This window comes from Dromiciops gliroides, chromosome 2, assembly GCF_019393635.1.
Source record: "Dromiciops gliroides isolate mDroGli1 chromosome 2, mDroGli1.pri, whole genome shotgun sequence".
NCBI lineage: Eukaryota > Metazoa > Chordata > Mammalia > Microbiotheria > Microbiotheriidae > Dromiciops > Dromiciops gliroides.
Window position 1 is genome coordinate 582,243,866 of NC_057862.1, and position 15,901 is coordinate 582,259,766.

The 15,901-nt window shown below is 39.7% G+C and overlaps 1 protein-coding gene across 3 annotated transcripts in view; it reads left to right on the forward strand.

Annotated features, from left to right (window-relative positions):
- The window catches only part of SERTAD2 (SERTA domain containing 2), a 154,534-nt gene that overhangs the window by 104,839 nt on the left and 33,794 nt on the right, over nucleotides 1–15,901 (forward strand). The window contains exon 1 of one of the 3 annotated variants that reach the window (XM_043985730.1): nucleotides 12,988–13,363. The exons of the other annotated variants lie outside the window; for them this stretch is intronic. The gene's annotated coding sequence lies outside the window, so the exon portion shown is untranslated. Of the gene's footprint in view, nucleotides 1–12,987; nucleotides 13,364–15,901 lie in introns of those variants that run through there. 3 annotated transcript variants of the gene reach the window in all.

Consider the following 15,901-nt stretch of genomic DNA (forward strand, 5'->3'; position numbering starts at 1 on the left):
ATTATCTTCCTATACTTCTCCTTTTCATGGCTAAAATCCTCAAATAGGCCATGTACAATCAGTGCCTCTACTTCCTCTCCTCTCACTGTTTTCCTAACTTCAGGTCTGACTTATGATCACAGAATCCAACTGAAACCTGTCTCCAAAGTTAGCAATGATCTCTTAATCCCCGTATCTAATGGCCTTTTCTCAATTCTTATACTGCTTGACTTCTCTGCAGCCACCGATACTGTCAACCACTCCCTATTTCTTGATACATTCTTCTCTCAGGGTTATTGCTACAGTGCTTTCTCCTGTTTCCCCTCCTACCTGTCTGACTGCTCCTTCTCAGTATCCTTGGATGGATGCTTATCTAGGCTGCAACCACTAACCATGGTTGTTGCCAAAGGCTCTGTTCTCATCCTTCTCTTCCTCCTCTATACTATTTCACCTGATCTCATTAGCTCCCATGGAATCAATTATTATCTTTACCTATTTATCCCATCCTAACCTCTCTTCTGACCTCCAGTCTCTAATCTCCAGCTGACTACTGGACATCTCATATTGTATGCCCCATAAACATCTTAATGTGTCCAAAACTGAACTCATCATCTTTTCCCCAAAACTTTTCCTTCTCCTTAGTTTCCCTGTAGTAATTACTTTCCAGGTTCTTAGCATCCTTCTGGTTACCCAAGCTCGAAACCTCTAGGTATCATTTTCAGGTAATCCAGAAAGGAAGTGAGAAACATGGCTAGGACTTCTGATGATATGGCAATTCCCCAAGCACTCACAAATCAAGTCAGACTCTGGGTCTAGTCATTCTTATGGGGGCAAGGCATCTGGTATGGAGGTGGAACAGACCACAGACTGAGCCAGGAGGGAAGTGAGCAGTATAACTAAGACTTCTGATGATATAAAGATTCCAAGCAAGGGTTCACCAATCATCAAATTGACTTTGAGTTGGCATGTAATGATCATTTGAAGGGACTGGGGTTTTTAGCTTGGAGTAAAAAAGACAATGAGGATATGATGCCTATCTTCAAGTAAAGTTGTCCTCTGGAAGAGAGAAAAGACTTTGTTTCTTCTGAGGACAGGGCTAGAAGCAATGGGTGGAAGTTGAAAAGAAGAAAATTTAGGTTTTATGTCAAGAAACAATTCCTAATAATTAGAGCTCTATAAAAGTGGAATGAGCTGCCTTAGAACACAGGGAGTTCCCCCTCACTCATAGGTTTCAAGAAAAGTCTGAATGACTCCCTGTTCAATATGTTATGAAGGATTCCTTTTCAGGTATGGGTTGTTCTAGATATTTACTGAAGTCTCTTCTAATTCTGAAATATGGTGATTGTGACTTATCAAGCCACACAATACTGCAGAGCCTCTTCAGTAAAAACAATGATCAATCAAAAAATAGCAGCCATTTTTCACAAGGACAAACAAAGAATGTATATTGTCTATGTTATACTTTGTAATTTGATTGGCAACCTATTGAGGTGGTCTATCAAAATATATGCCTTATATAGGTATTGCATATAACACTAGTCCTTAATAGGTGAAAATAATTTGGATTGAATTTGGGAAATTACTCAGCACTGTCAATGATTTCAAGCAATTCCCTAAAACAAGAATTCATTTTTAAAATCAACATTTTTCTATTGTTTCTGAAAGGCTGTGACTCATCTGCTACAATTGCCAAAGGATCAGTATTGCAGGTGACCCACGGAACAGAGAGGAAACTCATACAGAGTACAAGTCGGCCACAGCATGTCACCAGTGGTGCTTTGTTCACAAGAAATGTCATAAAAGTTATCATGCCAAAGATATATGATTGGAAACAGGGGTCAGGCATGTAGCAAAAGCATGGAGTAATATATAGCCTGTGTTGCATTGTAAAGTCCCCCCGCAGTATGTTAAGAAATCTAGTTCTTCAGCTCTTTGAAAAGATACTCTCTATGAAGAATTTATGGGAGAACATGGACAACAATAGTATAGGATGGAAAGTCATGGAGGGTTTATGATTTGTACTCCTGGAGGTATTACACATGGTTGATATAACACATCCATTGATGTCTACTGAAAAAAATTATTAAATTAAGGTATTTAATAGTTGGTCAGTTTTGACAGAGTCACGTTATTGTTAGAACACCAAAACTTTTTTTTTTCTGCAACAAACATTTATTTTATTTTTTCCAGTTACATGTAAGGGTAGTTTTCAACATTCATTTTCATAAGATTTAGAGTTCTAAATTTTTCTCCCTCCCTCCCTTCCTTTCCTCCCCCCTCCACAAGATCACAACCAGGTTATATATGTACAATCCACAAGTGTTCTTTTTATCAGTTCTTTCTATGGGGATGCATAGTAAGCTTCCTCATTAGTTCCTTGGGATTGTCTTGGATCATTGCATTGCTGAAAGTAGTTAAGTCATTCACAATTGCTGATTGAGCAATACTGCTGTCACCATGCACAATGTTCTCCCAGCTCTGCTCATTCCACTATACATTGATGTTCATTAGTCTTTCCAGGTTTTCTGGAGATCATCCTGTTTGCCATTTACTGTAGTACAAGACCATTCCACTACAATCATATAGCACAGCTTTTCCCATCATTCCTCATATGATGGACATTCCCTTTATTCTCAATTCTCAGCCTCCACCAAGAGTTGGTATAAATATTTTTTGTATAATTTCCCCCCTTTTCTCATTTTCATGATTACTATTAACTGTTTCCCTTCCATCCTATTCCCTTCCCCATGATATTTATTCTATTATCCATCTTCTTTCATCCTATCACTCTTCAAAAGGGATTTGCTTCTGTCTCTCCCCTCCCCCACTCTGCCCTTCCTTTTTTTGCCCCTCTCTCTTTATCCCCTTCCCCTCCTATTTTCCTGCAGGGTTAGAGAGATTACTCCACCCAATTGAGTGTGTGCATTATTCCCTCCTTGAGCCAATTCTAATGAGATTGAGGTCTTTGAGCCAATTCTGATGAGTGTTAGGCTCATTTACTGCCCAGATTAAATAGATTACTCCACCCAGTTGTGTGTGTGTGTATGTGTTAGTCCTTCCTTGAGCCAACTCTGATGAGTTTAAGGTCTTTGAGCCTTTTCTGATGAGTGTAAAATTCATTTACTGCCCTGCTCCTCTCCCATCTCTTCCCTCACTCCATAAGCCTTTTCCTGTTTCTTTCATGTAGGATTTCACCTTTCCCCTTCCCCCTTCCCCAGTGCATTCCCTTCACCCCTCAATTTAACCCTAAAGATGTCATCACCTAGCTAGGTGACACAGTGGACAAAACATCACCCCTGGCCCCAGGGGGATCCCAGCCAAAACCCAGCCTCAGACACGAGACAGTCACTCACTGTACAACCCCAGGTATGTCCCCCAGCTCCAATTTTTTATGGGTCTTGTATTTGGAAGTCAAATTTGCCATTCAGTTCAGGTCTTTTCATCACAAATATCTGAAAGTCTTCTTTTTCATTAAAGTCCCATTTTTTCTGCTGAAAGATTATGCTGAGTTTTTCTGGTTAGGTGATTCTTGGTTGTAATCGCATTTCCTTTGCCCTTTGGAATATCATATTCCATGCCCTCTGGTCCTTTAATGTAGAAGATCCTAGATCTTGTGCTATCCTGACTGGGGCTCCACAGTACTTGAATTCTTTCTTTTTGGCAGCTTGCAATATTTTCTCCTTGACCTAAGAGCTCTGGAATTTGGCTATAATATTCCTAGGAGTTTTTCCTCTTGGGATCTCTTTCTGGAGGTGATCAGTGGATCCTTTCAATTTCTATTTTAGCTTCTTCTTCTAGAATTTCAGGGCAATTTTCCCTGAGGATATCTTGGAAGATGATGTCTAAGCTCTTTCCTTGATAATGGTTTTCAGGTAGACCAATAATTTTCAAATTATCTCTCCTGGACCTATTTTCCAGGTCAGCAGTTTTTCCCAGAAGATATTTCATATTGCCCTCTATTTTTTTATTCATTTGGATTTGCTTTATTATTGTGTCTTGGTTTCTCATAAAGTCACTGGCTTCCATTTGTTCAATCCTCATTCTTAGGCAATTATTTTCATCAGAGAGCTTTTGTATCTCTTTTTCTATTTGGCCAATTTGACTTTTCAAGCTGTTGACATTTTTCTCATGTCTTTCCTGCATTCCCCTCATTTCTCTTTCCATATTTTTCTCTACCTCTCTAACTTTATCTTCAAAGTCCTTTTTGAGCACCTCTATGGCCTGAGACCAATTCATATTTTTCTTGGAAGCTTTAGATATAGGGGCCCTGATGTTGACATCTTCCTCTGAGGGTGCCCCTTGGTCTTCCTTGTTACTGAAGAAACTTTTTATGGTCCTCACCTTTCTCTGCTCATCTTGCCTTTCTTTTACTTGACTTTTAGCTCCTTAAAGTGGGGCACTATTTCCAGGCTGCAGTATCCCAAGCTTAAGAAGTCCCAGGTGGTATGATTTAAGAAGGATCAGGTTCTTCACTCACCTGGTCTGTTCCCTGGTCCAGAGATGACCCCAGACCAACTTGCTAATCAACCAGCTTTGTGTGTTGTAGTTGTTAGCTCTGAGGAGCCTGTGCCCCTCCCCCACCTGGGCCACTGCTGCTCAAGCCTACCTCCTGGTTCTCAGCAGGGGTGAAAAATCCAAGTTCCGCCTCAGCACCAGCATAGACCCCTGTAGTCTCTCCCCTGCCCAGGGCTTAGACTGTGAGCTTAGTTCTAGACGACACTGGTGCTTCAGCTGATTCAGAGGCTCTGGGGGTCTCCTTCTCTGGTGAGGCCTTCCTGGGATCTGTGTCAGGGTGACTGTAAGGTTGGGCTCGACTCCTGTATCAGCACAGCAGCTCCCTCCTTCTGACCTTCCAAGCCATTGTTGGTTAGAAGATGATTTCAGTGCATTCTTCTGTGGGGTTTGCTGCTCCGGGCATTTTCCTATGGCATTATTTGGATGTTTTTTGGAGCGATTGTCTCATGAGTTCAAGAGCTCACTGCCTTTCCTCCGCCCACCAAAAATCTGAACCCAAAACTTTGTGTGTGTGTGTGTGGGGGGCAATTGGGGTTAAGTGATTTGCCCAGGGTTACACAGCTAGTAAGTGTTAAATGTCTGAGGCCGGATTTGAACTCAGGTCCTCCTGACTCCAGGGCCGGTGCTCTATGCACTACACCATCTAGCTGCCCCCCAAAACTTTTTAAAAAGACATTTCTGTATCTGTGCCAAAGAAAAGAAACTGAAGCAACTCTATAGTAATTAACTTAAGTACTACAACTTAAGTACCTCCTAAGAATACAAGTTGCAGAAGAGTTACTGATCTTTAATGATAGTTTCTCACCCAGCATTCTCTATAGCAATAGTCACAAATCCAAAATAAAACAACAAAATTACATTTATACCTACACATATATGACAAACCTATGAAATTTCAAAGAGCAATAAATAGTGTAAGACTCAAACTGAATCTTCTCTCCAAAATTCATGTTTATTTTCTTATGGTTCATCATGATATTTCCTGGAACATTTACACACTGGTGTTCTCATAAATACTAGTGATTTGTTGTTGTTTGTGGGTTTTTTAGCTACCCAAAAGTATGGATTTTTACAGCTGGAAATTTTTTCTAATTTTCATTATGTTACTTGTGTTATTACATGAATCTCTTCACTTCTCAAAATCCTTTTTTATTGATACAACACATCATCCTTAGTAGTTTGAAGGGAGGGAATTGGAAAGGAAGGAAAAGTATAAACAGTGGGAAAGCTATGTTGGTCTTAATTGGCTGAAGTAAAAAGAACAGGAAGGTAATTTGAGCAAGTTTGAAGGAAATAATGCTAAAAGTGAGAAATGATTTAAAGAAAATTCAAACTCTTTTTCACAGGATGATTTATGTCAATTTGATATAATTGATTCAGGCCTTTCAAGAGTGCTCATTTGAAACAAAAAGGAAATAAATGCCTAAGATATAAATACAAGGTATTTTTATCAGTTTGATTAAATTCAATACATGGATTCATATATTGGTTTAAGAATGACTGTGCTTATGTCTTTCACCCTTAAAAAAATACATGAAATAACCTTCATCAAATTGCTTGTCTTCTCAATGAGGTGGGTGGGAAAGAATTTGGAACTCAGAATTATAAAAAAAAACTAAGGTTAAAATTGGTTTTACATGTAATTGGAAAAACAGTTTAAAATTTTTTAAAATAAATCTGGCCTGAGACACTTAACACTTACTAGCTGTATGACCCTGGGCAAGTCACTTAATCCCAATTGCCTCACTTAAAAAAAAATACATGAGATGGGGGCAACTAGGTGGTGCAGTAGATAGAGCACGGGCCCTGGATTCAGGAGGACCTGAGTTCAAATCCAGCCTCAGATACTTGACACTTACTAGATGTGTGACCCTGGGCAAGTCACTTAACCCTCATTGCCTGGAAAAAAAAATACATGAGATGATTTGGGTTAATAAATATTAACAAAAAGTACTAGACAAAGAAAATTGAGGAAAAGTATTTTCTTTGAAATATAAGTTGTTTCAAAAAAGGTTTGTAATATTTTTAGGGTTTTGTTTGCCATTTAGGAAAAGGCACACCTGAGAATAATGAAAAGCTCTGTGATTTAGCAGAGGGAATAGTGTCAGTGCAAGTGGAACATGGTAGAAAATATGAAGCATTCTAAGAGGAATTACATCATTTGGAGAAAAGTATGTAGATGTGAGATCAATATCTATCACTACAAATGCTATTCACACACATAGATATCTAGCAGGAGGAAGCTAGAGTTGGAGCATAATAAAGGGAGAATGAAGGAGTTGCAAATGTGAGGCAGTTAATAGGAACCTCAAGAAAAAGGAATGAAAATTTCAAACAGAAACATTGCCCCCAGAATCTCATTAAGTCTGACATCTTTCAATTCTCTGGACATCTTTGTTGTTTTTATTTTGTTTTCTAATCATTATACTCTATATCATCTCCACCTGATCATCTACTAAACGGTGTACACTAATCTTGTAGTTTTGTTCCAACTTTTAAAACAATGAAGATTTTTTTTTTTACCTGTTGTAGACTTAGTGGAATGCCTTAGCATTTACCCAGTTATAGGCCAACTCTCCTTGCTGATGAGATTTACATCAATCAACACAAGTATTTCAAGTGATAAACTTACAGCATAACTGAAATAGTTAAGAAGTCAGAGAAAAGCATAGTTTTTAGTAGAAAGAATAGTTGATCTTGATGTTGGAAGACTTGGGTTCAGAACCTTACTAAATTTGTATAGGTGGGCATTAAGCTAAATCTTCATTTGTAAAATATGGATGATAGTGCTTGTACTACCTATGCCACAGGCTTGTTGTGAGGAAAATGCTTTTTATAAGCTATATGAAGTGCTATAAATACACTTGATATATTGTATTTTTAAGCCTTGATTTAAAATGCTCATCACTCGAGACTTGAATGAACTGATACATAGTGAAGTGAGCAGAACCAAGAGAACATTGTATACAGAGACAGAAATATTGTTTGATGAAGAACTATGAATAACTTAACTAGTCTCAGCAATACAATGATCCAAGAGAACCTCAAAGGACTATTGATGAAACATACTATCCACCTCCAAAGAAGGAATTGATATTGATTGACCACAGACCAAAGCATGCTTTTTTCACTCTTTCATTTTTTCTTTTATTCAAGTTTTTTTTACAAGTTGACTAATATGATAATGTTTTACATAATTGCACATGTATAACCCATATCCGTTTGCTTACTGCCTCAGGGAGGGAGGAGGGAAGGGAAGGAAGGAGGGATAATAATTTGGAAGTCAAAACTATAAATTGAAAAAATTTTTTTAATTTAAAAATAAAAATTAAAAATTAAAAAAAAATTTTCTATGCAAGACAAATTCACAACTTCTGTGCTTTTGTCACTATGATACATAAAGCATGAGGGATAAAACATAGCAGAAAGACCAAGAAAATTTAAATTGATAAATCAAAATCCGTTCCAGTGATAATAACCTCTGCTACTTCCTTTACTTTGTGTCCCATTTCATTTCCTTACACCATATTTAGTTTCTTTTGGGAAAGGAAATTCAGAACTAAGCTTTCAAGTTGCACTTTTTTTTTCTTTTAGACCTTTATTTTTATTTATTTATTTATTTTTGAATGGCAGTAAGGGTTAAGTGACTTGCCCAGGGTCACACAGCTAGTAAGTGTCAAGTGTCTGAGGCTGGATTTGAACTCAGGTCCTCTTGAATCCAGGGCCAGTGCTTTATCCACTACACCACCTAGCTGCTCCCTACATCTTTTTTTTTTTTTTCAAATTACATGTGCATAATTTTCAGCATTCACTTTTGTAAGATTTTGAGTTCCAAGTGTTTCCCCCATCCTCTCTTCCCTCCCCACTCCTGAAGCCAGCCAGCAACTGATACAGGTTATATTTACAATCATATTTCCACATTAATCATTTTATAAGCGGAGAGTCAGAACAATAGGACAGAAAAAAAACAACACAAGAAAGAAGAAACAACAACAGAAAAGCAACAACAAAAGTGAAAATAGTATGCTGAAAGCTGCATTCAGACTCCATAGTTCTTTTTTCTGTATGTGGAAAGGATTTTTTGACATTGTCTTAGATCATCATATTGCTGAGAAGGGCAAAGTCTATCACAGTGATCATCTTACAATGTTGTTGATACTGTGTACATTGTTCTCTTGGTTCTGCTCCTTTCATTCAGCATCAATTCATGTAAGTCTTTCCAGGTTTTTCTGAAATCTGACTGCTTATCATTTCTTATAGCACAATAATATTCCATTACATTCATATACCACAATTTGTTCAGCCATTTTCCAACTGATGGGCATCCCCTCAATTTCCAATTCTTTGCCACAACAAAAAGCAGATATAAATATTTTTGTACATGTGGGTCCTTTTCCCTTTTTTATGATCTCTTTGGGATATAGACCTAGTAATGGTATTGCTGGGTCAGAGTGTATGCAGTTTCATAGCCTTTTGGTCATGGTTCCAGATTGCTCTCCAACAAGTTGCACTTTCAAAAGGAGCACAGTTCAGTGTAAACTGGTACCCAGGATTACCCAGTAGAAGTTGACATTTAAAAGAAGAATCAAGACATATCTCTGAAATTCAATACTAGTGTTGGTTACTTTTTAATAACCACTTTGTTATAACCACATTATTTTTTCCTTACTTTTTAACTTTTATTAAGCATCTACATTGTATCCTGTGCCAGATGCTGGGAATACAAAGACAAAAAAACCCAACAAAACCCTCTGCCTTCAAGGAGCTTAAATACTACCTGGAGCTACAACAAATATAAAGACAAGTAAATATGAGGAGGGAGAGAACACTAACAACTTGAGGGGGAGGGAGAAATAAGGAACTGTTTTGAATAGGAGGTGTCACCTGAACCACACCAGGAAGGAAGCTAAGAATTTTAAGAAGCCATGGTGAGAAGAATCCAATGCAGGAAAGCACAAAGAGCCTTGAATGCTGAATTTAGGGGATACCAGCCATTTTGATTGAAATGAAGTTATATGTGGATGCCTGCTCATTTGTATAGTTTCTTATTCCACCCAGTTTATAGTATTTTAAAAATTTTGAAATTAAGAAATGAATTCTGAATGAAACTATAATAGCAAAGTTATGTTTGCTTACCTTTTGTTCTGTATTTGAAAGCCAGTGGAAGTGAAAACCAAACGGTAGAAATTCCAAATCTATTCTAGCAGTTAATAATGATAATAATTCCATGCAGAAAGCATTCTAATAGGAGCAGGCAGCAGCAGCACATCAACCTTTCTCTCCTTGTGGATCTGGATTCCAAAAGGACAAACTTGGGGTTGCTGTATTATTCTGTAGATGTCAGTTTCTCTAGGGACCGGGTTAACCACCTGGTGTTGGAGGGTGGGTTATTAACAGCTGTTGAGGCACTAGGCACATGCTTTGACTGCTTGGACAAAGATACCAGAACCCGTAAAAAGAGAAAAAATATTGTACTTAATATTTGTACTTGTGAAATTACCCAGATACTTGAACCTTAAAAAAGAAAAAAAAAAGGTGAAAAGCATTTCACAGTTAAAAATCAAAGCTCAGCATGTTGGTTTTTTCCCTAAGAATTCTAAAAGCACTTGAATTTTTATGGTATATATGTATCCGTGAAAAAAATAAAAATAATTTTAGATTTCCAGATTCCTTTAAGAGGTGGCACAGTGGAGAGAGCAGATCCTAAATCAGGAAGACCTGAGTTCAAATGTGGCCTCAGATCTTAACTGTGTGACCCTGGGCAAGTTATTTAATCTTGTTTGTCTCAGTTTCCTCATCTGTAAAATGAGTTGGAGATGGAAATGGTGAACCACTCAGGTATCTTTGCCAAAAGAACCCCAAAAGGGTCACAGAGAGTGGGACATAACTGAACAACAATAACAATTGCCTTTTATGCAAGAGGAAGGTCCCTCATTTGATAAACTAAATGCCAAAAAAAGTTTAATGATAGAAGCATGACTTTTTTTTTCCCCTAACCTCAGCTGAATTCATGAACCACTTATTGAGATTCCATAAAGTTCATGACTGGTCCATTGATATAAAATACAAGAGACTGTCTTGATTATGGATCACCTTAAAATGAAAACCTGAATGTGTGGGAGAGAGATTGTTAATAGTATAGTTTTGAAAATGTACAGTTCTTATGGAAAGGGAAATAGAAATAGCTCAGTGTCAGAGTAGAAGTTAAAAAACATAGCATGCTACTACGAAGGCAGAAATGGAGCATAGTCTGAAAAGGCCAATAATGTCTGTAACAGAGAATTTTAGTATTGAAGCTTTATAAAAATAACTCGATATTTAACTTAAAATATGAAATCAGTGTTCATATGTGTCATATATCTATATTTTGGTTTTGATATTGTTATTGTTAAAATGGAAATTTTTACAATAGGTTCTAGACCATGGTCTAGCCTCTTTCCACCATGCCACTTAGCTGCCCCCGAGGTCTAGCCTCTGGTTAAAAAAAGATTGTGGAGAAACTACTAATCTTTCCTAATATTGTGGTCCAGCCTGTAGTTGAATCTCAGTGTATCTAGGTCCTCTGATTTCGAGTGTGTGAAAAACTCAAGACCTGTAGTATTAGAGAGTTGCTTTAAGTCCAGAGAGGTTAAATGACCTACCTGGTTTCATGCTGCTAGTGTCAAAGGTTGAATTTGAACTTTGTTTTTTCTGACTCTGAGGTCTAATAGGTTATGCTGTCTCTTAAGTTGTCTCTCAGTCAGAATGTCAATTTGATCCTAAATCATTACAAAACAGTTTCAGCATAAGACAAGGCATACTTGTCTTGATAGTAACCATTTACTGTCACCTTTATGTTAGGTCCTAAAGCTTCATATTCCACTAGTTTAGTGGATCATTTTAAAAAGCTAACATGATGTCAGATAGGTGATTGTGTGGCAACCAAAATTAGGGTGGCTAAATTGCTTTTTATGATACCAACAAAAATGCATTCTATTTTAATATTCCTTTAGCTTTAAAAAATAGCCATGTTATATTCCCAACAGAATTTGATTTAAGGCTGTATCTTCTTTTGTCAGTTTCACCTCACCCCCCTTCAATTCCCTTTTTTTCATGGCTACAGTATTTAAACCCCTTCATTGGAACCGGTATTTTCCTGAAATTTAAAACATCCAAAGCATATGAAACCTAAGGGGGTGGAGAGCAAGAAATTTTTTTTTAAAGTTTCTCTATTTCTGAATACTTCTTCCTTCTAGACCCAGGCTTTCCTAGCTACTATTGCTGGCACATAAAGCCCATGATGTATAGAATGAAACCTTTTCAGTTTAGGAAAGGAATTCTTTTTTGCATAGTTATCCATTGCTGGAATCTTCTGTGATCTAACAGAGGACATTAGGCTTTTGCAGTCCTCCCTGATGGGTCCCACTCTACCATTTTGCTGTGTTCCCGGGGTAACTTATTCATTCACTTACCGCGGGGGATTAAGGGTGGTATGTGTCCACTGCAATTGCTCTTGTGGTTTGGACATATGTAACCATGTGAAACAGTTGAATTCCGGCACTCTTATTTTCTGTCTGCCTGTCTCCCCACCCACTTTACCACCACCTTAACCTCCGTTCTTATTAATGAGACACCATTACCGAATAGCCAAAGGCGCAGGGTAAGATTCGGCAGCTAGTCTTCAGCCATCCCAGAGCCACCCACTGGCCCTGACTTTGCCAATCCCAACCCCAGCTGTTGTTGGTTTTCGCGGAGTGTAAATGCCCTGTGCAGGACTTGCTGTGCTCCAGTCTGACTTGTTGACCAGTCTCAAGTTGTTGAATAGCTCAAATACTTGTCATATTTGTGGTTACGCTACTCAGCAGGCTTTTTCTGCGCTGTGCATTAGCAACTGCCTTTTGTCACCCGCCGTTTTTGTTGTTGTTGTTGTTGTGCGGGGGGGGGGGGGGGGAAGGGAGATTATCAATAATAGTTCCAGCCCCTTTGGCCGCGCTATTATCTTCTTGTGAAACTCTTTTCTTTGCTTCTTCAGTTGCCACTACCAGAGGAAATAAAAGTGGGGATAGAGGGAGATGCTGGTCTGTTGCTGCCACACAGCATCTCCTGTACTCCCACCTCTTCCTCCTCCTTCTTCTTCTCCTTCTCCTCCTCCAACCGCGGCAGCTACAGCCCTAGCTCGGTATTAGCATATCTGATCTCCCGGGACAAAGGCACATGTAAGTGATAGCCCAGAGCGGGGCTCCTCCTCCTCATTGGCTCAGCCTCGGAGGGGCCTGTGCACGGAGCCTCTAGCAGGAGCCGAGCTGGGTGCTTCGGGAGGGGAAGGGAGGAGAAAGGGAGGGGGGGTACGGTGAGTGGAGGGGGGTACGGTGAGTGGAGGAGGGTAGGGCGAGTGGAGGAAGAGGAGGAGGAAGAGAGTAGAAGGAGGAGGAGAGAAGGAGGAGGAGGAGGAGAGAAGGAGGAGGAGGAGGAAGAGGAGAGGAGGAGGTGGGCGGAACGGAGAGCAGGACTGGGCGGAGCGTTTACGTGAGCCAGAGGGCAAGGAGCTTGCGAGAGGCTGCACGTCACTCTTGCATGGCAAGTGGTGGGAGCACGGGCTGCGTTTCAGTCCGGGCTTCCCCCCCCCCGCCCCCGCCCTTCTCTCCTTCCTTCTCCGACACAGCCTCATCACCAACCCCCCTCCCCACTCCCGTAGAATGCTTCTGGCTCGCAGGCAGAGGACCGCAGAGCCCTAGCTCTCCGTTTCCCCCCTCCTTCCCTGACGCCACCCTTGGGTCCCCGGAGCGGAGGGGCGCTGTATGGAGGTGGTGTAGCCTTAGGAGTGGGCGGAACCCCCGCGTCCTCCCCCACCCTGCCCTGATGCTGTAGTCCTCAGGTGGGGCTGCATGTGGTAAGTTCAGCTGGACCTGTGGTCCGTGTCCGTGTGAATGCGTGTGGTGCAGGGAGCGAGCGATCCAGTGCGGGCTGCCCGGCCACGGAAGCTGTAGGCACTGGGACCTGGAGGGAGCGAGGAGCCGGAGTGTGCGCGGGGAGGGAGGGGAAGGGGTGAGGGCGCTGGCAGAGAAGAGAAGGGGGGCTATTTGTACGAGAAAAGCCCGAGTAGAGAGCAGGTAGGAGGAAGACCTTGCCTCGCCTCCCTCCCTCCCTGTCCCCTTAGGCTGCGGAGCCCAGAGGGCCGGCAGACGGACCTAGGCGCCGGGAAGGGGGGGGGGGAAGGTGGAGGGTAGGGAACGGACAGACAGACTTGGACCGAGGTCAGCAAGGGGTCGAAACCCCAGCTCGGAGCTGTGGGGCAAAGAGCATGAAACTGGCCTCCTTTAAAGGGAAGATGTGCGGGGGTTGTGTTACGAATGTGTGGTACTTTTTTTTAAGAGGACGATTCCCCAGCTTCAGGGCGGCTGCACATTTGCGAGTTTCCATAGTCTAGTTTGCATTCAAGTTCTGTGTTGTTGAACAGTAAGGTGCAATTGGACCTTTTCTTTTGTCGCTGTCTGTATCATGCCCAAAGTTCCAAGTATATTGGTGATGTAATGTTAGGTGAATTAAATTTGTCTTTTTTTTTTTTAATGTGTACACCTGTTGTTTTAAACATCACTCTGGTTGAATGTTAGGAGCCTACATTTCATCACCATGTTGGCTACCCGTGTCTAAATAGGAATAAAGAACTGCTGGTACTGATCTTTGTATCATTAGGACAGAAGGTAAGATTAGAGAGCCATTACATGAAGCAATTACTTATCCAAAGAAAAAATACTTGATGAATTTTTATTTGTTCTTTCTTCATTTAAACCTTGGATGTAGTGCCTTTAAAAGAGGTATCAACAGACTTAAGAAATGAACAGATTTTGTGACTTTAAGTAAAAGCAGTTTCATAAATAGCAGGCTTGGGTTTTTGTTAGAATATGTTCTTGATTCAGGGTGGTTTTAGGAGCTGTTCTTACTGATGTTTCAAGATCTGTAAAAGTAAGTTCCTGTATTGAGTTGGGAAGTGGGCAGTCAGCAGCTTGAGACATCCTGAGATTCTTCCAGTTCTCAGTAAAGTTGTTTGTCTGGAGAAATACGTTATTTGCATTTTCAAGCAGCATTCATAAGGTTTTCTTTTTTAAATATTGTCGTATGTTATGAAGTGCTCAGCAGTGAATAAAAAGCTGAGAGAAATTTTCATACTGACGTTTGCTTAATAAGCAGCCACTAAGTATATAAAAGTAGCGATTTCAGGAGCAGTCACTGATGTCTGGGAAAGTGACAAGATTCACTTGACAGTCCCAACAGTACCTCCCACCATACATGCCCATGAACTTTTGGAACACTTTTATTTAGTGATCAGAAGGCAGCTGCTTGTTAGCCAGGAGGACACATCTCTTTACTACCATTCTTTTCTTGGTTTATAAATGTTTGTGTTCTTTTGATTGTGCAAGAGTTGGCTTGTAAGAATATAAGTGCTGTATGCGGGTGAAAATGAACACCTTTGAAAGAAACATCTCAACCCCTAACTCATGAGAAAAACATACAGGCTTGTCTTGGGATCTCTGTGTTATCAGTGCCTTCAAACAGAAAGCTAACTAAAAATTTAGTAAGATTTGTCTTCCACTTGACTGGGGTGTCTTATTTTAAAATTTATGTTGCTCATAAGTTCAAACTATTGAAACTGATTTTTACTCTCTAAATCCCTCTCCATAATTGAAATATACATACTGTACTGTATTATAAGCCTTTACACTTTCTATTCTGTTTAAATTATTTGAAGATACCTTGGGTGTTTGTTTTCAGTTTTTGTGGGGGGTACAAACTAAACAACACTATCCCTTGGTTTGTTAGAATGAATTAGGGAATTAGCAGTTTCTGGTGCCAGCTACAAGTGAGACTATATTTTGATATTCTAGAATTTGGGGGCAAAGGGGAAATGGTCATTTATGCACCTGATCTTTTAAAAATAATTACTACTTCAAGAACAGAAAAAAAATGAACTTGGGGAGAAGAAAAAATGATGAGGGAGATTGGACAACTAAAAACTTAGAGAACTGAACCATTGAATTAATGGCTAAAATATTTTTTAACTATAAATGTCCATATAAATTAGAATAAAATTACAAATTTCAAACCACTTAGGATTTACCATCCATCTAAATGCTTTATGTTTTGTTAAGTAAGCTAAGTCAGCTTACCAGAAGTTAATAACTTTTGTTTTTTTGTAGTTTGCTGCGATTTCCTAGAAATACTTCTAAAAATAACAAAACTTTGTCTTCACTTTCATTTGCACAAAAAATGTCAAGGTCATTTAAAATTCATTATACTCATAAAAATATGTGCATCTGCTTGGCAGTGCACTTTTTAATTCACTCGTAGAATCTATTTAAAGTCCTTTTGCTGAAGAAATTTTACATATGGCGATTCATGCTTGTGGCCATGATACAGAAGGAGACAGCTC